The sequence below is a fragment of the Podarcis gaigeae genome (assembly GCF_964106915.1).
Source record: "Podarcis gaigeae genome assembly, chromosome: W".
In the NCBI taxonomy this organism is placed as follows: Eukaryota; Metazoa; Chordata; class Lepidosauria; order Squamata; family Lacertidae; genus Podarcis; species Podarcis gaigeae.
Window position 1 is genome coordinate 10,222,015 of NC_139695.1, and position 23,338 is coordinate 10,245,352.

The window sequence follows — 23,338 nt, forward strand, 5'->3', positions numbered from 1 at the left end:
GAATGACCCTATATTTCTCAATGGGTATAACTGCCACTACCTGCCTGCCTCTCCATCTTTAAGGGGCGGCAGATCTAGTGGTGGCCTAGCTTGCTTCATTTCCACGGAGCTGGCGCATTCTCTAACAGCCCTACCCAGCTGCAATTCTCTAGCAACAGCCGCTCTACTTAGCTTCAAGAGAACTACTCTTTTGCTGGTCAATGTCTATATTCCCCCAGGCCAAAAAAACCCCGCGGTCAAGGCTATTTGGGCTGAGTTAGAGGCGTTTTTAGAGCCTTTCGAATCTACTTACCCGTCTGCCCTGACTATTGTGTGTGGAGACTTTAACGCTAGTATAGGAACAGATGACAACAGTCTATACACTCACTTCAACCTATTTACGGACCCTGAAGAACAGACGGATATTGGCGCGACACGACTGTCCAAAGATAGAAGAAGTAATTTTTCAGGTCTCTGCTTAGTGCAGGCTGCCAGACGGAGGGAACTGCTGATATTAAACGGCAACATAGAGGGGGATCGCCCCGGGGAATATACCCATTTTTCCAAGGCTGGGGGAAGCGTTATAGATTATATTCTAATCTCAAGATTTGCTCACAGCTTTGTAAGGAAGTTCCAAGTGGGCCACAATACTCTGAGTGATCACCTACCTCTAATTTTAGAGCTTGCAGGTCGGCCTTTTGACTATTCTATTGCCGAGCCACAATATATACCTTCTGTAAATTTGGGTATACCTGCTCCCAAAAGACTCAAATGGTCCCCAATACTGAATGAAAATCTAACCCTCCTTCTTCAGTCAGTGGAGTTAAAGCTTATTCGCTCCGCTATTGTGTCAGGCAATTCAGTAGATGCGATTATGGAACGCTTTAAATTACTTTTGGAAAGATTGAAATCCCATTTAACAACAGTGATACATAGCGCCGCTACAAAGAGGGCAAAGGACGGAGCTAGCTGGTTTGACCTGGAGTGCAGGCAAACAAGGAGACAAGTGAGAACAGCCTACCAGAGATATAGGAAATCAGGGACTGCCCTCCTACTTAATGCTTATATATATCTGAGAAGGTCTTACAAACAATTACTAAGGAGAAAGAAACTGGAAGCTGAAAGAGCCGCATGGCACAGTCTGGTTAAGGCATCGCACGAGAAAGATACTACTTGCTTTTGGCGAACCATATCTGGTCTACTGGACCAGGAGCGTACTAATTCCATCTGTACAGTGGAACCAATGGAGTGGTTGCGCCATTTTCAATCTTTGTTCTATGACCAGGAAGCCCAACACTACAAATTATGTATTCAATTGGAGGACCTACCTCATTGGCCACCAGTAACTGTAAAGGAAGTTGAGAACTTAATCGCACAATTAAAGAACAACAAGGCCCCAGGGAATGACTACATCCCTGCCGAACTTCTGAAGTCCAACATTGGCTGGTGGGCCCCCCTGCTGGCGTCTTTATTTTCTTGGATCGACTCAACGGGTTTACTCCCAGATGGTTGGACTGAGGCAATAGTTATTCCAATCTATAAAAAAGGACCTATGCCAGACCCGGCGAGTTATAGACCAATCAGTCTTCTGCCTATACCCAGCAAACTATATGCCAAACATCTTTATATTAAGCTAACTAGCTGGCTCGAAACTGAAGCTATTCTAGCGGAAGAGCAAGCGGGTTTCAGGCAAGGCAGGTCCACCATAGACCATTGCTTCACCCTAGCCTATTTAATTGACAAATATGCCAAAAAATCCCGTGGGGTGCTATATGCAGCCTTTATCGATCTAAAGGCTGCTTTCGATTCAATTCCACGTGCAAGACTCTGGGATAAATTGAGCACATCAAGTATAGACAAAAGACTATTATTTCTGATCAGCTGTTTATATAAAGACACGGTGCTGCATGTAAGAACTTCGTCAAATGGCCATCTTATAGGACCAGTTCCTGTCTGCAAGGGGGTCAAGCAAGGTTGCATCTTGGCCCCAGTTTTATTCAACTTTTACATCAATGATATGGTTAATTGTTTGTCATCTCCGGACTTCCACGCCCCCAAACTGGCTGACAAATCAATATCAGTACTTTTGTATGCTGATGATGCGATACTCCTATCTCGAACAAGAATAGGCTTAAATAGGCTCATAGGTGAATTTTCAGCATACTGTAGGAGAGAGCAACTGGTAATAAACTATCAGAAAACCAAAATTATGGTTTTTGCAAGGAAACACAGACAGTACAGCTGGAGGATGGATAACCAGACAATTGAACAGGTTAAAGCCTTCAAATATCTGGGTATCGTTTTCCAGTCGACCGGGTCCTGGGATGTCCATCAAAAATGTGCCAAAGAAAAAGCAGCTCAAAGTATTAAGATGCTGTCTCGCTTCTTTTATACGAAGGGGGGCAGATACATCCCAGCAGCCTTTGAAGTTTTTCAAGCAAAACCTCTGGCGCAGTTACTGTATGGGGCACAAATCTGGACGGGGAACCACTGCTCCAGTCTTGAAACTGTTCAGTCTAAATTCCTAAGGCAGATATTCGGCGTCCCCTCCTGTGTTCCAAACGCAGCATTACGACTCGAGGCCTGCCTTCCATCTGTAGAAACTCAGACCTGGCAAAGAACATTCAACTACTGGCTTCGTCTTAATCTAAATCCATCTGGTCTACTGCCTCTAGTAATGCAAGACCCCCACAAAAGCAAGTGGTTCAAAACTGTGCATCAAAAACTTCTTACATGCGGTCTGCATTCACAGTCCCTACTATCAATGGGCCTCATTAAAGCAAAGAGTCTAATAGGCCAGCGCCTGAAAGACATTGAACGGCAAAACAACCTGACTATCTTAAAGAAACTGTGCCCATGGTATACCTACTTTCCCCCTTCTCATTTTGACTCTCCAGCTTCATATTTGTTCAAACTAACCATCCCAAAATACAGACGTGCCTTTACATTGGCTAGATGGGATGTTCTCCCTTCTGCCGTACTCGAAGGTCGCTACCAAAAGACTCCATTTGAAAAACGACTCTGCCCATGTGGAGATGGTAACACGGAAACAGTGTCCCACGTCTTCCTATCCTGCCCCCTTTACAAAGACCTAAGGAATGAGATTATTACTCCACTCATTCTCTCCAACCCCGGCCGTTCACCAGACATCACACTGTATTTCCTCTTATCTGATACGGATAGTCAGATAACAGAGAAGGTCGCGAGGTACATCGAAAGAGCTATGAAATTGAGGGCCTCCATCTGAGTGACAGACTTGTTCATCTGACGGACCTCCTTTTGCTTGTTCTTTTCTCCCTTTTATCCTTATTTCTATTTTTAATTCTTGTATAGCTGTGGCCTGTTGGCTTTGCTAATAAAGTTTTGATTGATTCACGGCATGTAATGCTTTGAAAGAAAATATTATGAAAATGATATATAGGTGGTACATGACTCCAGTCAAGCTTGCAAAAATATATCATCTGTCTGACAATAAATGTTGGAAATGTAAGGAAACTGAAGGAACGTTCTTTCACCTCTGGTGGACTTGCCCTAGAGTTAAGGCTTTCTGGGAAATGATATATAATGAGCTGAAAAAGGTATTTAAGTATACCTTCCCTAAGAAACCAGAGGCCTTCCTTTTAGGCATTGTTGGCCAGAGGGTGCTAAAGAAGGACCGAACATTCTTTATGTATGCAACAACAGCAGCAAGGATACTTGTAGCCAAACATTGGAAAACCCAAGACTTGCCCACACTGGAAGAATGGCAGATGCAACTGATAGACTATATGGAACTTGCAGAAATGACTGGCAGAATCTGAGACCTGGGAGAGGAAGCAGTGGAAGAGGACTGGAAGAAATTTAAGGACTATTTACAAAAAAATTGCAAATTGTATGAGTGTAAAGAAAGATGCAAGAGTGTAAATAACATGGCACCACTAAGCTAGTTGAAAAGATTATGAACATAAGTGAAATCTAAGAAAAGATAAGTTATGGATAAATATTATGTCTAAATTAAGTATTTAAGGTCTGGATAAAGTATCTAAAGCTAGGGACACAATATTGGAAATCTATAAAATAAGAATTGAAATAAGGTGATAATTTGCTGGTTAAAGTTTTATAAACCAGGAACGCAGGAACGAGAGATGTGAGGAAGTCCAAAAAATGAAGAAAATATGTTTATTGTTTAATTGATGTAAGTGTTTTTTCTTTTTTTCTTTTTTGTTGTTCTTTTGTTTGTTTTTTCTTTATACTGTACTAAGAAAATCTTTAATAAATATTTTTTTTAAAAAAAAAACCAAAATCTCGAGTCCCACCACAGGCTCCCCATACCTACTATTAAGCTGCTAAGAGTCGGGGGGGGGGGGCTAATCTTTTGGGGGATGAGGCTCAGCCAGATGGGTGGGGTAGAAATAGTAAATTATTATTATTATTATTAATCCTGCATCGTGTAGCAGATGTGGCGTTCTCCACCCCCACCCCCCATGACAGATATTGGAGGTCTTGGCAACTAGATATGACCCACGGGCTGCAGGGTCCCCTCCCCCCCCCCCCCGTGTTAGAGCAGGCATAGGCAAACTTGGCCCTCCAGATGTTTTGGGACTACAATTCCCATCGTCCCTGACCACTGGTCCTGTTAGTTAGGGATCATGAGAGTTGTAGTCCCAAAACAGTTGGAGGGCCGATGTTGAGGAAGCCTAGACAGGGGACTGGGAGTGGCCACCGAAACCACATAACACCGGTTCTGAAAGACCTGCATTGGCTGCCGGAACATTTCCGGGCACAATTCAAAGTGTTGGTGCAAACCTTGAAAGCCCTCAAGGGCCCAGTAGATGAAACTTTCCTCTGGTTGTCAATATTGAGGATGCCAGCAAGGTTGAACCTTTCTGTAAAATAAAGGATTTAAATCAAGTCTGGCTGAGACCATGTAACACTGATCCTGAAAGACCTACATTGGCTCCCAGGACATTTTTGAGCACAATTTAAAGGGTTGGTGCGGACCTTGAAAGCCCTCAACGGCCTCGGCCCAGTAGACCTGAAAGAGCATCTCCACCCCTGATGCCGGGGTCCCTTCTGGTGCTTCCCTCCCTGCGAGAAGCCAAGTTACAGGAAACCAGGCAGAGGGCCTTCTCAGTAGTGGCGCCCGCCCTGTGGAACGCCCTCCTGTCAGATGTCAAGGAAATAAACAACTGACTTTTAGAAGACATCTGAAGGCAGCCCTGTTTAGGGAAGTTTTTAGTGTTTTATTGTGCTTTTAATTCTGTTGGGAGCCGCCCAGAGTAGCTGGGGAAACCTGGCCAGATGGAGGGGTAGACATAATAAATTTATTATTATTATTATTATTATTATTATTATTATTATTATTATTATTATTATTATTATTATTATTATTGCTGTCAGTTGAAGTCTCAAAAGACTGCAAGAGGGAGGTGGCCAGAATACTGTATTTTTCGGTGTATAAGACTGTATCTTTACCCAATTTTTAAAAGTTTAATATATTGCTTATACTTTATATTGCTTATACTTTAGCTGTTAAACATTTTCTGAAGTTGAAACTCTAATGCTGAAAGAAGATTCAGCACAACTAGATTAATCAGATTTTATGGAATCGTTGAGTAGCAGAGAGAAGCTATTTGGTGACCAAGAGAAGTTGGAACCGCTCAACACCTACTTTGCAGCCCTGCTTAGGGAAGTTTCTAATGGCTGATGTGTTAACCTGAGGATTGCTTGTAATAATAATAGTAGTAGTAGTAGTAGTAGTAGTAAATGTATTTTTAATCTCCTGTCAGAAGCTGCCCAGAGTGGCTGGGGAAACCCGGCCAGATGGGCGGGGTAGAAATAATAAATTATCACCATCATTATTATTATCAAGTAGGGGCAGGAATCACTAAAACGCCCCACCCCCCGAAGATGAAACGACATGAAGGTTTTCGTGCACCATTGGGGATTATTGCAGTAAGAGGTCCCAACACACTTAACTGGTGTATAGATTTTAAAATGGAGCTTGGCATGCACTTAAGAAACCTGTGCTGGTCCCGGGGGGAAGGTACCGGTACCGTAGTCCGAGTTCACAAGATGAGAGGCGAGGTCCGAAACAGGGAGCCGGGCGGGGAACAGGAACGCTGGAAGGTCAGAAGCAGGAGGCCGGGCAGGGAACAGGAACGCTGGAAGGTCAGGAGCAGGAGGCCGGGCAGGGAACAGGAACGCTGGAAGGTCAGGAGCAGGAGGCCGGGCAGGGAACAGGAACGCTGGAAGGTCAGGAGCAGGAGGCCGGGCAGGGAACAGGAACGCTGGAAGGTCAGGAGCAGGAGGCCGGGCAGGAACAGGAACGCTGGAAGGTCAGGAGCAGGAGGCCGGGCAGGGAACAGGAACACTGGAAGGTCTGAAGCCAACAACAACGTTGCTCCCGCAACCTGGGACCGGGCTGACTGACCTTTATCTTCTTCTAAGGCCAGGGGCGGTCCCGGCCCCCTGGAGCCCCGCCTCCTCTGGCCTTAAGGCGAGCACTCCTCCTGGGAGCAACCAGTTCCCTTCGCCTCTCTGCCCTAAGCCTCTGCAGTTCAGGAGAGGCCGAAGGGTTACTGGGCCCCGGAGGAGGCTCACCTGTAGACACTGAGTCCTCAAGCACCTCTGGGGCCGGAATGGTTTCACCTGGTGCCTGCTCCTGAGGATCTGACACAGGTGCAGGCTCCTCAGAATCTAGGCCTTGCCCCAGTTCAGTCGGCCCTGGAGGCGGGGACACCTGTGCAGGCTAGGATTCCTCTGGTTCAGCCTCTGAATCGGAATCCCAGGCCATCACACCATCCCCCCTCCCAGGCCCCCCCCTCAATCGAGGGTCCGGACCCGGCTTGCCGGGGTACGCCGCATGGAACTCTCGGAGGCAGGCAGGCGCGTGGACGTTGGCCGCTGGTTCCCAGGAACGGTCCTCCGGTCCATACTCCTTCCAGTCAATGAGATACTGCAGCTTTCCCCTGCGGTATCGGGAGTCCAGTATGCGTTCCACCTCGTACTCAGGCTCTCCCTGAACCAAAACTGGCTGTGGTCGGGGACGGTTCGGGTGGAACTCATCGGGTGGGGCCACCGGACTCAGAAGGGACCTGTGGAAGACCGGGTGAACCTTCAGGGTTGTGGGCAACCGGAGACAGAATGCCACAGGTGAGACTTGGTCCACGATAGGAAACGGGCCGGTGAAACGGGCGTCCAACTTCCGCGAAGGTCGAGAGGGGTGGAGGTGGCGAGTGGAAAGCCATACCAGGTCACCGACGTGAAGTTCAGGCCCCACCTGGCGGTGGCGGTCGACCTGGGCCTTGTACGCCTCCTTGGCCTGGTGCAGTTGCTCCATCAAAAGCTGCTGCTGGGACTGGAGCTCCTGAAGCCACTCCGTCACCGCAGGGACCGTGAATGCCGGCAGCACATCTGGAAACAGCCATGGATGATAACCGTAACTGGCCTGGAACGGGTGGATGCATTCACCGCGTTGTTGTAGGCGAACTCTGCCAATGCTAGGTGGTCGACCCAGTCATCCTGCTGGTAGCTGCAGTAACACCGGAGGTACTGCTCCAGCACCGCGTTCGCCCGTTCCGTCTGGCCATCGGTCTGTGGGTGGTAGGCTGACGAGAGACAGACCTCTGTCCCGAGGGTCTGGTGCAATGCTCGCCAGAACCGGGACGTGAACTGAACGCCCCGGTCGGACACCACGCGCTCAGGTAGGCCATGCAGGCGGAAGACATGCTGAAGGTACAGCTGAGCGGTTTCCTTGGCTGTGGGTACAGATGGGCAGGGGGCACAGTGCACCATCTTAGTGAAATGGTCGGAGAAAACTAGAAGGCAGGTACAGCCACGAGACGGGGGTAAGTCCACTACAAAGTCCAGCGAAACCGTGTGCCAAGGACGTGGTGGAACTGGCAATGGCTGAAGTAGGCCGGGGGGTCGCCCGGTAGGGCCCTTGGCCCGCCGGCAGACATCACAACCAGCAACGTAGCGAGCCATGTCAGCCTTCAGGCGGGGCCACCAAAACTCACGGCTTACCAGATGGGTGGTCCGATACTGCCCAAAGTGCCCCGCTGCTGGGGCATCATGGGTCATCCGGAGAACCTCAGCCCGCAGTGGCCCTGGCGGGATGTACAGGCGACCATGTTGCAGCAGAAGGCCCTGATGCAAGACCAGCCCCGGATACTGAGGGCATGACCCTTCGGCCAGCTCCCGGAGTCGTTCCTGGGCCCAAGCGTCGACCCGCTGCTGTTCCCGCACCCGAGCCTGCAGTGGCTCAGCCTCCTGGGTGGCCAGGAATGCAGCTGGTGGTAGGATCGTGGTGGGTACTGCCTGCTGTTCCGTGTCTGCGTTGTCTTGGGGTTTCCGGGACAGGGCATCCGCCTTCTGGTTTTGGGAGCTAGGGATGTAGCAGATCCGGAACTGGAACCGGGAAAAGAACAACGCCCACCGGATCTGCCTTTGGTTCAGCTTGCGGGTGGTCTGGAGGTACTCCAGGTTCCGGTGGTCGGTTCTCACCTCCACCGGGTGTCGTGCCCCCTCAAGATGGTGGCGCCAGACCTCAAAGGCCACCTTGATGGCCAGTAGTTCCCGCTCCCACACGGTATAGTTACGCTCCGCTGGAAGGAGCTGGCGGGAATAGAAGGCACAGGGTAAGAGTGGCGCTTCAGGTCCATACTGCTGAGACAAGACGGCACCGAGAGCCGTACTGGAGGCGTCGGTCTCCACCACAAAGGGTTGAGAGGGGTCAGGATGTTGCAAGATCGGCGCTCTCTGGAAACAGACCTTCAACCCCTGAAACGCCGCCTCTGCCTCCTTGTCCCAGGAAAACGGCGTCTTGGGGCGCAGTAGCCGGGTCAACGGGGTGGTGCGCTGAGCATAATCTGCAATGAAGGTCCAGTAATAGTTGGCGAACCCCAGGAAACGCTGTAGGTCCTTGCGGTTCCGAGGTGCCGCCCATTCTCGAACCGCTGCCACCTTCCCAGGATCCATCTGCACCCCATCTGGAGAGAGTCGGTGACCAAGGAAGTCCACAGACCGCTGATGGAACTCGCACTTGCTGAGCTTTGCATACAAACGGTGCTGGCGCAAGCGCTGCAGCACGGTCCGGACATGACCCTCGTGGCGAGCCGGGTCACGGGAGTAAACCAGAATGTCATCCAAGTACACCACCACGTACTTGTCTAGCAAGTCCTGGAACACGTGGTTGATGTACCGTTGGAACACAGCAGGCGCGTTGCACAAACCGAAGGGCATAACCAGGTATTCGAACTGCCCGTACCGGGTCCCGAATGCTGTCTTCCAGCATATCTGCTAAATAAGTCTTCTAGGAAAACAACTTTGTCAGTGGCTAAATTCCTTTTCCTGGCACTCAAGCGTCGGAAACGTACAATTGAATGCCTTGAAAAAAGAAAAGAATGCTGTCTTCCACTCATCCCCGGCTTGGATCCGAATCAAATTGTAGGCCCCCCGGAGGTCTAGCTTGGTGAACACCTGCGCCCCTTGCACCCGCTCCAGCAACTCCGAAATAAGGGGCAAGGGGTACCGGTCTGGGATGGTAATTTTGTTCAGGGCCCAGTAATCATGGCAAAGGCGGAGCTCCCCACATTTCTTCTTACCAAAGAGCACTGGCGCAGCGGTGGGCGAGGTAGAAGGCCTAATGAAACCACGCTCCAGGTTCTTGCGCAAGAAGTCCTGCAAAGCCTCGCGCTCTGGCTCTGTTAGAGAGTATAAGCGACTCACCGGTAGGGGCGCTCCGGGCTGGAGGTCTATGCCGCAGTCAAAAGACCGATGTGGCGGCAGCTGGTCTGCCCCCCGTTCCTCGAACACGTCTTGGTAGTCCCGGTACACGGCTGGGAGCGTGGGTGCTGCCTCCTCCATGGGTGCGGCCGCTAGCATCTCGGACTGAGCATGGGAACATGGGTCTGGGAAGTGCACAGTCCATTTGACCCAGTCAATCTGAACGTTGTGAGCCTCCAGCCAGTCCATCCCGAGCACCAGGGGGAACCGGGGCATGGAGGCAATGTCCAAGGTTCGCACCTCCCGGTGCTGCTGGAGACACAGGACCAAGGGCTGGGTCTCCCGAGTGACGGCACCCGAACGCAGGAGCCGTCCGTCAATTGCCTCCACCTGTACCGGTTCTGGCAGCGTCCATGTAGGAGCGGGTTGCCCCCGAATCTACCAAAGCGTGGGTAAGAATCCAGGGCCCACCTGGAGGGTAGAGACGCACCGGTACCATGAGATGTCGCAATTCCACTGGTGAGGGCCCTTCTTGCATGGTTTGGGACTCCATGTTGCTAGGGCCGTCGGCTACCGAGGTTGGCGGTTTCCCTGCGACTGGTATCTTCTCGGGACAGGAACGGGCATAATGTCCACTCCCACCGCAGTAAAGACACAGGTTCCCCTCCCGACGCCGTGACTTCTCCGAGGGGGAGAGGCGAGGTCGCGCAGCCCCGGGCTGCGTTGGCTCGACTGGCAACTCGGTTGTGGGCATGGACCTGCTGGGAAGGACTGGCGCTAGGAGCCGGGAGTGCTGGCGATCCCGGGCCTGGTGACAGTCCTCCAACCGATCGTCTATCTGCAGGCTCCGCTGAATGAGGGCGTCCAGCGTGGTGGGACGATCCATCATGGCCAACTGGTCCAGTATCTCGTCCGACAGTCCCTCAAGATACTGGTCCCGTAGTGCACAGTCATTCCAAGACAAGTCTTGTGCCAACAGCCGAAATTCTGTGGCGTAGGCGGCGGCTGTGGACTTGTCCTGCTTCAACCGACGAATCGCCCGATTGGCTTGGCTCTCCTTCAGAGGGTTACCAAACACAGTCTCTAAGTGGTTACAAAACCCCACATAGTCCGTTAGCAAAGGAGAGTCTTGCCGGAGCAGTGGCAAAGTCCACTTGGCCGCCTGGTCCTTTAACAAACTGATTAAAAAGTGCACCTTGGTGCGGTCGCCAGGGAAGTTCTGGGTTCGCCCCTGAATATACAACTTGGCCTGGGCGAGGAACATGGGAAAACTGGCCGGGGCCCCATCAAATTTCTCAGGCAAAGCCACTGGGTACTTGCCAGGAGCCGGGGCGTCGGCCCCAGGAGCCGGTAGGGCGTCCAAGCGCTGCTGAAGTGCCGTAACCACGTTGCTGAGCTGCTGCATGGTGTGAGTCAAGGCCTGGTTCTCCTGGGCTATTGCCAGCAGCGTAGCCGCTTGGTCGGCCATGGCTTCTGGCTCTTCCCGAATGCACCCCAACAAAGAGGGAGTGCGGGAGGTGGCGGGAGCAAACTGTGCTGGTCCTGGGGGGAAGGTACTGTTACCGTAGACAGAGTTCACAAGATGAGAGGCGAGGTCCAAAACAGGGAGCCGGGCGGGGAACAGGAACGCTGGAAGGTCAGAAGCAGGAGGCCGGGCAGGGAACAGGAACGCTGGAAGGTCAGGAGCAGGAGGCCGGGCAGGGAACAGGAACGCTGGAAGGTCAGGAGCAGGAGGCCGGGCAGGGAACAGGAACGCTGGAAGGTCAGGAGCAGGAGGCCGGGCAGGGAACAGGAACACTGGAAGGTCTGAAGCCAACAACAACGTTGCTCCCGCAACCTGGGACCGGGCTGACTGACCTTTTTCTTCTTCTAAGGCCAGGGGCGGTCCCGGCCCCCTGGAGCCCCGCCTCCTCTGGCCTTAAGGCGAGCACTCCTCCTGGGAGCAACCAGTTCCCTTCGCCTCTCTGCCCTAAGCCTCTGCAGTTCAGGAGAGGCCGAAGGGTTACTGGGCCCCGGAGGAGGCTCACCTGTAGACACTGAGTCCTCAAGCACCTCTGGGGCCAGAATGGTTTCACCTGGTGCCTGCTCCTGAGGATCTGACACAGGTGCAGGCTCCTCAGAATCTAGGCCTTGCCCCAGTTCAGCCGGCCCTGGAGGCGGGGACACCTGTGCAGGCTGGGATTCCTCTGGTTCAGCCTCTGAATCGGAATCCCAGGCCATCACAAAACCTAAAATGAAAATTAAGATCCATTGGAAAATATAGTCTGGCCCCCCACAAGGTCTGAGGGACAGTGGACCGGCCCCCTGCTGAAAACGTTTGCTGACTCCTACTATATGGTAATTTAGGGACCTAATAGGTCTCTAAAGCCATTTGCACATAACAAATAGGAGCCTACACAACACAAAACACTGTTGCTGTAGGTCAGTTTTATTTTATTTGTTTTTTATCTTCTATTTTGGAAATGTACATCCAGTGGTTTTTTCCCCTTTTAATTTTTTTTCGGGGGCCCCCAAGAGAGTGGGGCCCTAAACTAGAGCTTGTTGAGCTTATACGTAAATCCGGCACTGGGTGTCCTTCTAACTTTCCAAGGCAGCCCACCTTAGTCACCAAAAGCACAGATGACCAGAGGCATTTACGTTTTTAGACACGCTATTCACAACTTAACAGCAACGGAATGGCAATATGAAAGCAGAATAGCTAATATTACGGATGGATTGAATGACTGCCCCTTATTGATTTACCGCATTTCCCCATGTATAAGACGCTCCCATGTCTAAGATGACCCCTCTTTTTTGAGTCCAAAATAAAGAAAGAAATAATGGCAACATTCCATGTATAGGACAACCCCCCCCCATTTTAAGCTTGGGGAGGGGAATATAGTCTTATACAGGGGAAAATACAATACCTTTCATACCTAGACAAGATAAAACATTGTTTTTAGATGCTACAACCACAGCAAGAACATTACTAGCCTAATGATGAAAGAAAGAAGAGATCCCAACGAAAGAAGAGAGGCAGATGAAATTAATGGACTATGCTGAATTGGTGAAATTGACTGGGAAAATTCGGAACTGGCAGGACCAGAATTTATTGAAAGACTGGAATAAATTTATGTTGTATTTAAAAGACAACTGTAAACAATTGACATCACTAGTAGGGTTACAAGAAGCTTTGTAGGTTAAATTATCATTTATTACTTAATGCAATTCACAAATTGTTTTTTAAGATTATGATTTAACAGTAATATTAATAAGAACAAAATGCATACCAGAGATTGAGTTGGAAAATCATTGCGTGGACAGGCGGAGTCCCCAGATCCCAAGCGCCCCCCCCCCCCCCGTCATGTGGAATAACGACTCAAGACAATGTGCTATGGGATTAAATTGGCCACAACTTTATTAAATTTCAAATGTGGGTAGACCTTGGCTCAGGCATTGGGCGTTCTCCCTCCCCAGGCCCCAGCCGGGGACCTAGGGAGCATCAGGGTTATCCAGTGGGGGGGGGGGGGATGGGCCGGCTCCGGAGAACATATGTTCAAGCAGAGATAGCCGCCCCCGTTACGCCGCCGCAGGGGAGAGCAATGACGACCTTTCGGCGTACGGTCAAAGCCTTCCTTCAGAAACCCCTTTAACGGGGAACCCTGGTATCGCCGCCGCAAAGAGGAAGATGGACCAAAGGATTCCGCCCAAGGCCTGATACCGCCAAAGTTGTGACGTTTTGCTACAGGAAAGGCGAAACCTGCCAATGCAGGGAAATTCTTTTCCGGCCCTTTAACAGCAACCTTGACGTAGCAGCGCCCGCATACCTGTGAAGAAAAGTTAACCTGCAAAACCTGTGAAGAAAAGTTAACCTGCAAAATAAGACATTAACTGAGGGTGGGTAGGGTGGGAGAAGCTCTGGAGCCAAGTGAGGATTCCCAGGTAAGATCCTCCCTCTATTGTGTGGGCAGGTAATCCCTCCCCTACCTGGCCTGGTCTCCTTGGCAACGCTTCCCCCAGGTGGGATTGGACAACTGACTGAGGTAGGCGGAGACCTCCAGGTATCCCACCTGAGGGAAGGCAAAGCCAAGCCTATGCTGTTGGGGCCGCTCCAGATCCAGGGGCTGCACGCATCCACGCAAAGGGCGCCCCCCTGTTTTAAGCGGGGAGTGGTCATTAGTCAAGGAGGGAGGTTCTAGGCTTATCAGCCAAACGTTTCTATATTTAATTTATAGGAAAGTTGTTATGATGGAAAATTTTGAAAAACCAATAAAATTATAATTATAAATATATATATATTAGAGATTAATTTGGAAAACCATTAGTCGAGGAGGAGGGAAGTCTTAGGCTGAAATAGCCAAATGGTTTTATATTTTGTATAATAGATGGATGTTTCAATGGAAAATATTTGGAAAAACCAATAAAAATTATTATAAATATTTAAAAATACAGTACCTTTCCTCCTCTTCTCTTTGAGCTCTCTCCTGGTCTTCGTGCTGTTGTTTTTGCAGTCTTTTACGCAGTGGAATAATGAGCAGTATGTGCCACATACTCTACATTACTTTATTTACACTTCAAAGCTGAGAGATTACATACATGCATCTTGCTTCTGCTGCGAGCAGAGAAGCATCCTCTCTCTTCGGAAACACAGAGAGAACTGAGAAAAACAGGAAACCAGTGTACGTCACATCCAGTCTCCCTTTCCCGTGGGAAGCCCAACAGTACGCTGACTGTGGAATGTAAACACCTGTCTCGTGACAAGCACTTCGCTGCACAGTGAAGGAAGCAGAAACCAACATCCTCCCCCTTTCTGTGAACATCACTGGGCAGCGTGTTCGTACAATATCAGTACAAACCCAACTTCTGCACATAGGTACAGAGTTGATCCCTTGATACAATCTTGGACAATACATCAGCAGGAATTCCATTACCTGGCATATAGGACACCGTTACGAGTCCCTTCTGAATACGTTCCCTAGCATGTTGCAACTTTAATTGCAAGTGCTTCGTGCTTTGCTTACAACCTTCAGAATTCAGCAAAGCCAAACATGCTTTGTTGTCCTGGTAAACCTGGATTGGACATTTGACAGGAATTTTCATGTCTTTGCACAATTGTAACAACCATTCACAATCCTTAAGTGAATAAGACAGTGCATTCAGTTCAGCTTCACAAGTACTTAAGCTAACTGTTGTTTGCTTCTTGCATGACCAATCAAATAGACCCTGATTGTACATATAGAAAACTCCAGACGTACTTTTCCTGTCTGTAGTGTCACTTCCAAAACTTGCATCTGCAAATATCTCAAGACCACCAGATTTCTGATTGTTAAATCTCAGTCTGTAATGCATAGTGCCTTTCAAATACCGCGCTATGCGTTTCAGAGCTTTCCAATCCTTAACAGTAGGATTGTTGACTTGTCTGCTTAGCAAATTACAGCTAACAGCAATGTCTGGTCTTGAACATCTGGCAATGAAGTTTAGCTTGCCTAGCACACTTCTGTACAGTGTAGTGTCAGAAAATGCTTCTTCAGTGTCATCTACCTGATAACCTGTTGTCATCGGTGTGTCTACAGGGTTAGCATCCATCAGGTTTAGTTTGCTTAACACATCAGCAATTGTCCGTGACTGGTGTACTAGAATGTTACCATCTTGGACTTCCGGAGGCGGCGCAAAACAGCAATGGCGGTCCTCTTTACTCAGTGAAGAGGGGCTCCGCGAAAAAGGGTCGTCCGCTACGGCAAAGCGGAGACCCATTAAGAAAAACCGCAGGCAGAGTGAGCCTGCGGCCGTGGGACTCGGCGGGCGCCCAAAGCCCCCCCGGAAACGAAGAAGGAGCTCCGTAAGGGGCTCCGGAACGCGAAAGGGGGAGCGGCGCTGTGAGTTCATCGCTCTTTTCGTGGACGCAAAGCCGCGCTGCTGCTGCTGATGAGCGCCGACCTTTCTTCTTGAAAACATCAAAATTGGCTGCTACATACCCGTGAGTAAGGGGAGTTAAACATCGGAAAAACTTGGGAATTTGGTTGAAATTCGGCTGAAAACGGGAGGCGAGTAACAGGAAGTCCGTCTCCCGATCCTGCTAACCAGATTAAAGCAACTGCTCAGAAGAGCGCTGAAGCGCTTAAAAGGGACTGTAAAAGTAAAACGAGGGTGTATTTGACAGACTTTGTAGTGAAAAGACAAGCAGGAAATCTTTGCAAAATTTGTGGATCTTATTTTTGGGACCTTCTTCCTAATTTTGAGCTATGTGGAGTTAAAAGGGACAACCCAGCTATCGGGCTGTCAGTGTGCAAAAGAGAACTGTCAAACTGCTGATACTGTTATTGGAGCTTAAACTGATACATAGACTGAGACACTAACGTTTAAACATTGTTGCTGGGACCTTTCTTGACACCTTGTGGCCTTTCTTCAAGAAAAAGAAAGCCTGGGGAAACTTCCTTTTGTGCTCTGGAACTACTAAAGACTTAACATAGGGAATATAAGAACTTCAATGGCGGACAAGAGCTTTCTCCTTCCTTGAAACTTTGAAATACCCCCACCTAGAGGATTGTGGAGACATAGAGGCCTGGGAACTGTACTTTATTGTGATTCTCTGTGGTTAAATTGTTTACACTCTGGACTTGTCTAACTTATGAAACAAAAGAAAATTTGACCTTGAACAGAGGCAGGTGTGGAATGAGCGGCACAGGGAGAACAAGAGCAGCTAAAGCTAAAGAAAAAGAAAAGAAACCAGGGCAACTTGTTCAAACAACCCTATCTCATCAACGAAGATCATCCGTCCCAACTGTGCTGACAGCACAGGAGGTGGAAATTGAAGAGCCTGCTGCAGAGCCTGCTGCAGAAGATATGGCAACTGGAGGATCTGAAATAGTCCTGAAACAAATCTTGGAACAACTGGCAATTTTAAACCAAAAAGTGGACAATCAATCATCAAAAATTGACCAAGCTACATCCTCTATTAGTAAATTATCCGAGCAAGTTTCTCACCATACTCAGGCAATTGAAAAATTGCAAGGGGCAACGACTGAAAATTATAAACTTGCTGTGGAAGCTAGTCAAAAAGCAGAACAGGCGAACAAAAAGGTTGATGAGATTAGGGGGGAAGTAAGGCCTCTGAAAAGACAGGTAGGGGAACAACAAGCCTACCTGTCATTGGTTGAATTGAAAAGTAAGGAAAATAATCTCAGATTAAGGGCTATCCCAGAACTGGAGGAAGGAAATCTACAGGGATTTTTAACACTTTTGTTCTCCAAATTCTGGGGGATTGAGGAAGATAAGGACTTTAAAATTGTGACTGCCTTTAGACTGGGAAAACTGATAAAGAAGGACAAGTCCAGAGACTGTTTGGTTATTCTGAGATCGAGAGAGGAAAGAGACAAGATACTAGGCCTATATTTCAAAAAATCTTTGGAGATAGAAGGTAAAAAGGCTGAAATTTACAGAGATATACCTAAACACCTTTTGGATCTTAGGACCACTTATACAGATTTGACCAAACTGTTGAGATATAACACAATCCCTTATAGGTGGGAGTTTCCGCAAGGACTATCATTTACCTACAAAGGAAGGAAAGTAAGAATTAAAACACCGGAGGACCAACAGAAGTTCCTACACGACCACGAGGAGGACCTCCAGAAAGGAGCTGCAGCTTCTTGGCCTCCACCACCACCGGGACCATCTCCAAAGCCTACACCGTCTGGATCTGGACCAGCATTACCACCTCCGGGATCGGAGGGAAACCTAGACACCCCACTGTAGACCCACCAATTAGACCAGGATGTCGCTGCAGCTTCTTAGTTGGAATATAAATGGCGGAAACTCTCCGGAAAAAAGAAGAAAAGTATTTCATATTTTGAAAAAAGAACAATTGGACATTATTTGCCTGCAAGAAACGCATGTGACAAGGCTCCACAGAAAAGTGCTAATTAATAAAAGACTAGGCCAAGAATTTATCTCTTCAGACAAAGTGAAGAAAAGAGGAGTGGTGATATATGCAAAGGAGAGCCTGGCACCGAAATTCTTATTTAAAGATGAACACGGCAGAATTTTGGCGATTGAAATTCAGACACAAGGAGAAAAATTTCTGATATTAGGAATATACGCCCCAAATGAAGGAAAATCGGAATTTTTCAGGAAGCTGCATGAGATTATGCTGGATTACCTAGACTACAACAACATCATCATGATGGGTGATATGAATGGGGTTGTGTCTGTAAATATGGATAAGTCGCAAAGTGCTAACATAACGAAAGATGGCAGACTACCTAAAACTTTTTTTGAAATGACTGACAATGTGGACTTAATTGACATATGGAGGGTTAAGAACCCCCTAGGAAAAGAAGGGACTTTCTTTTCTGAAGCTCATCTGACATGGACACGAATCGACCAAATATGGATAACTAGAGGACTGGCACCCAAGACTAGAAAGGTGGAAATCTGCCCAAAACCTGCTCCGACCATAATGCTTTGAAAATGGAATTGAGACTAAATACAACCGGATCCTTCAGATGGAAAATGAATGACACCTTATTAAGGGACGAGAAGATTGTTAAGAAGGCCCAAAAAACTTTAAAGGATTATTTTGAGATAAATTTAAATACTACTGTGGAAAAAAGAATAATCTGGGACGCAAGTAAAGCAGTCATGAGAGGGTTTCTAATACAACAAAACACGATCAAGAAAAAGCTCTGGAATGAAAAGAAGGAGAAGATATTGGAAAAAATAAGAGATGGAGAAAAAAAACTAAGATCTAGGCCCAAGTCGAAGGAAGTGCTGAGAGAAGTGAATTTTTTCCAAGCACAATATTTGAAACTGATAAATCAAGAGGTGGAATGGAGAATTAAACAAATGAAACAAAGATCTTTTGAATCAGCAAATAAGTGTGGGAAACTGCTAGCATGGCAGTTGAAAAAGAGACAAAAACTTAATACAGTTACAAATCTAGAGATTGAAGGGAGAATGGTTCAGAAACCCGAGGAAATTAGAAAGTGCTTCCAGAGATACTTCAAAGAACTTTATTCACAAGGGCCACAGAAAGATTCGGAGGTGGACCAATTTCTTAAAACCAATGGATTACAGAAAATACCTCAGGAAATGAGAACAATCCTGAATAGTAATATCACACAGCAAGAAATTGAAAGTGCCATTCAGAACCTCCAATTAGGCAAATCTCCAGGCCCTGATGGACTTACCTCCAAATACTATAAGGTTCTGAAGGACTATTTGATACAACCTTTGTTGGAGGTCTGTAACCAGATTATGGAGGGGAGGAAGGCACCGGAAACGTGGAAAGAAGCCTTCATCACATTGATACCCAAACTAGAAACTGAAAAGACCCAGCTTAAGAACTACCGCCCCATCTCACTCCTAAATGTGGATTACAAAATTTTTGCAGACATTTTGGCAAGTAGGTTTAAAAAAGTGCTTAATGAAGTGATCCATAAGGACCAGGCTGGCTTTCTCCCTGGTAGGCATTTGTTTGGCAACACAAGAAACATTATTGATATTTTGGAACTTTTACAAACAAAGCTTAACACTAGAGCGGTGCTAATCTTTATTGATGCGGAGAAAGCCTTTGACAACATTTCCTGGATGTTTATGAAGAAAAATTTGGAAGGGATGGGAGTGGGGCGGGGGTTTGAAAATGGAATAGAAGCAATATATTCAGAACAAAAAGCGAAATTGATAATAACAATGTGGTGACAGAGGAGTTTAAAATTGAAAAAGGGACACGGCAGGGGTGCCCCCTATCCCCCCTATTGTTTATTTCAGTTCTGGAGGTGCTATTGAACATGATTAGAAAGGACCGGTTGGTACAGGGAATTGAGGTTGGAGTGAAACAATATAAATTAAAAGCATTTGCAGATGACCTGGTATTAACATTGCAGGAGCCTGTCTCTAGTACTAAAAGAGTGTTAGAATTAATTTCGGATTTTGGTCGGGTGGCGGGATTTAAGTTGAACAAGCAAAAAACTAAGGTTCTAGCAAAAAATTTGACAACTACAGAAACAGATGAGTTCGTGAAAGAAACAGAATTAAATGTGGTTAAAAAAGTAAAATACCTAGGGGTGTATCTGACCTCCAAAAATTTGAATCTGTTTAAAGACAACTACGAGAAATGTTGGTCAGAAATCAAAAGAGATTTGGAAACGTGGTCAAGATTGAAACTTTCCTTGTTGGGCCGAATAGCAGCTATAAAGATGAACGTATTGCCAAAAATGTTATTTTTGTTTCAGACCCTACAGATCGTGGACAAGGTGGAATGTTTTGGAAGGTGGCAGAAGGATATCTCTAAGTTTGTTTGGCAGGGCAAAAAGCCCCGAATAAAGTTTAAGATATTAACTGATGCGAAAGAAAGAGGGGGATTTGCCCTGCCAGACTTGAGGTTATATTATGAATCCGCAGCCTTCTGCTGGTTGAAAGATTGGATTTTACTGGAAAACACTGATGTCCTAGATCTGGAAGGGTTTGACAATGCTTTTGGGTGGCATGCATATCTGTGGTATGACAAGGTTAAAGTGCACAAACTGTTTAAAAACCACATTGTCAGGAGAGCAATTTTAATGGTCTGGACAAAATATAAAGACTTATTGGAGAGTAAGACTCTCACCGGTGGAGGCCAAGGTACGTAAGAGACCTAATATGGAAGCCAATTGGCCTAAATATGGGGAAATTATTGAAAAGATTGGAGACAATTGGAGGTTGCAGAGCTTGGAAAAACTAAAAAACAAGGTGCGAGATTGGTTGCATTATGCACAAATTCAAGAGGTCTTTAAAGTAGATAAGAAGGTTGGATTCCAGGTGGAAAAATCGAAACTAGAGACAGAATTGTTAGAACCAAAAAGTAAACTACTTTCGAGAATGTATAACCTGCTGCTTAAATGGAATACTCAGGATGAGACAGTCAAATCCGCAATGATAAAGTGGGCGCAGGACTTGGGGCATAACATTATGTTTGAAGACTGGGAAAGGTTATGGAACACCGGAATGAAATTTACGGCATGTAGTGCCTTGAAGGAAAACATTATGAAAATGATATACCGGTGGTACATGACCCCAGTCAAGCTTGCTAAGATATATCACCTGTCTGATAATAAATGTTGGAAATGTAAGGAGGCGGAAGGGACATTCTTTCACCTCTGGTGGACCTGCCCGAAGGTGAAGGCCTTTTGGGAAATGATTCATAATGAACTAAAAAAGGTACTTAGATTTACCTTACCTAAGAAACCAGAGGCCTTCCTCTTGGGCATGGTGGACCAGAGGGTGTTTAAGAAGGATAGAACTTTTTTTATGTACGCTACCACAGCAGCAAGGATTTTGATTGCAAAATATTGGAAGTCACAAGATTTACCCACACTGGAGGAATGGCAAACGCAGTTGATGGACTACATGGAACTGGCCGAAATGACTGGCAGAATCCGAGACTTGGGAGAAGAAACAATCGAGGAGGACTGGAAAAAATTCAAAGACTATTTGGAAAAACATTATAAGTTGTATGAATGTTAAAAAACACACCTTTTAGGAAATTCTAGCTTCAGTAATGTTAAACTAAAGAAATGGAAATTAAGGTACAAGAAGTCAGAGATAGAATAATGAAACAACTTTATTGTGTTAAAATGAAAACGTACATGATTTGGGTCATAATATATTTGAAATTGGGTAACATGATAAAATGAAAGATACAACAAGTATTGAACTAAGTTAACAAATTGCTGATGTAATGTATCACAGAGAATGCAGGGTTGGGAGGACGCGGGGAAGTCCAGTAGATTTGGAAAAAAGAACAAGAAAATTTGTAACTTTCTTTCTCTACTTTTATAATATGCTCTTTATTCTTTTTTCTGTATTTCATAAAACTAATAAAAAATATTATAAAAAAAAATAGAATGTTACCATCTTGATCTCTCTCTATTTCCAGAGATAGGTAGTTGTTTACCTCACCAAGATCTTTCATGTCAAAGTGCTCTTTCAGTTGAGCTAGGGCGTTATTGTACATTGTGACATCTTCCCAAAAGAATAAAATATCATCAACATAAAACAAACAATACAGTTTCTTTTGCCCCTCCTCTTTGACAAATACACATGGATCAGCTTTCCCTTGCTGAAAACCTAGAGAAAACAATACTTCAGTGAGTTTTGTGTGCCAACACCGTGCACTTTGTTTGAGACCATAAAGGGACTTCTTCAGAGCACAAACAAATCCCTGTTTTACCTGTACGCCATCAGGTGGAAGCATATAAAGTGATTCACCTAGAGATCCGTACAGAAAAGCTGTATTCACATCGTGGTGACTAATGTGTAGATTCTCCTCTGCAGCTAGCTTGAGCATAAGCCTAATGCTCTCATACCTCACTGTGGGTGAGTAGGTCTCGTGATAGTCTTCACCTGGTACCTGTGCAAAACCTCTGGCTACCAATCTGGCTTTGTGTCTGACTACCTTGCCATTTTGATCTGTCTTCGCTTTGAAGACCCATTTGCTTCCAAGCAGTTTCATTCCTGGAACTACTGGAACTAGCTCCCATGTTTTGTTCCTTTCTAAGGAATCAAGCTCAGCCTTCATGGCATTTAACCATGGCTCAGCTTCCTTTGAATCCAAATCCTGGATTTCTTGGAAACTTGAAGGTTCAAATACCTTCTTGGAGCTTTTAACAGCTGTTATTGCTATCTTAGCAAATTCATCAGCAAATCTCTTTGGAGGTCTGCCTTTTGTGGCTCTTTGTGACCTACGAATTAGCCTTAAGTCTTCAACACTCTCCTCTTCCTTCTTGGGAGAAAAGTGACCTATTGTGAACAATGGTTCCTCCAATTCTTGATCAGAGCTTTCAGAGGGTCGCATAGAGGCTTTCGCACTCTTGAAATCCTCTGAATCACCCGATTCAGATTCAGACTCAGAATCAGAACCTTCATCAGTGGGTGTGGGTTGTTGCGGCTGCTTTTGACTATCCTCAGTCTCATCACTGTCATCAGGATAACATTGGAAAATTCCCACATTCTCCCCCCACTTGGCATTGTACTCAACACTTCTTGTGAGCTTAATTGTCTTAGAGTCAGTCATCGTTATTCTGTAAGACCCTTTCTGATAACCTAGAAAGATACCATGCAATCCACGCTTGTCTAACTTGGAGCTTTGTGGTGAGTGAACCCACATGTCAGAACCAAAAATTTTCATGTGTTTGATGTATGGTTTCTTGCCAAACATCTTCTCATAGGGGGTACAACCAATCGCTGAAGATAACCTGCGATTATAACTGTAAACAAAACACGAGAGAGATTCGGCCCAATAACTCTCTGGAAGATTTGCATCATGCAGCAAGGTTTTTAACCCTTGAAGCTATGTTTGATTTGCCCTCTCGCAAAGTCCATTCTGCCATGGCGAGCGAGGACTAGACAAATCGTGTTGAATTCCTTTCTCAGTCAGAAAAGCTTCAAACTGCTCAGAAGTGAATTCTCCCCCGCGATCAGTGAAAAAAGTTTTTATCTTCTTACCATGCACATTTTCCAACCAAGCACAGAATTCCTTGAACCTTGGAAAAGCCTCTGATTTCTGCTTGAGATTGTATACATAAATATACCTGGAAAATGCATCAATGAGAACCATGAAGTACCTGTTTCCACCCAAAGAGGGCGCTAGTGGTCCAACCAAATCAGCATGAACAACCTGGTATGGTTCTGTAGC

At 46.7% G+C, this 23,338-nt stretch overlaps 1 long non-coding RNA gene across 1 annotated transcript in view; it reads right to left on the minus strand.

Moving 5' to 3' along the window:
• LOC310835995 overlaps positions 1 to 23,028 on the minus strand; it is a 280,516-nt gene extending 257,488 nt beyond the window's left edge. The window contains exons 1-2 of the long non-coding RNA XR_014559815.1: positions 21,556 to 23,028; positions 14,325 to 15,314 (exon numbers count right to left, since the gene is read on the minus strand). This is a non-coding gene — a long non-coding RNA (uncharacterized lncRNA). The remainder of the gene's footprint in view (positions 1 to 14,324; positions 15,315 to 21,555) is intronic.
• Between the last annotated feature and the right edge of the window lie 310 nt (positions 23,029 to 23,338).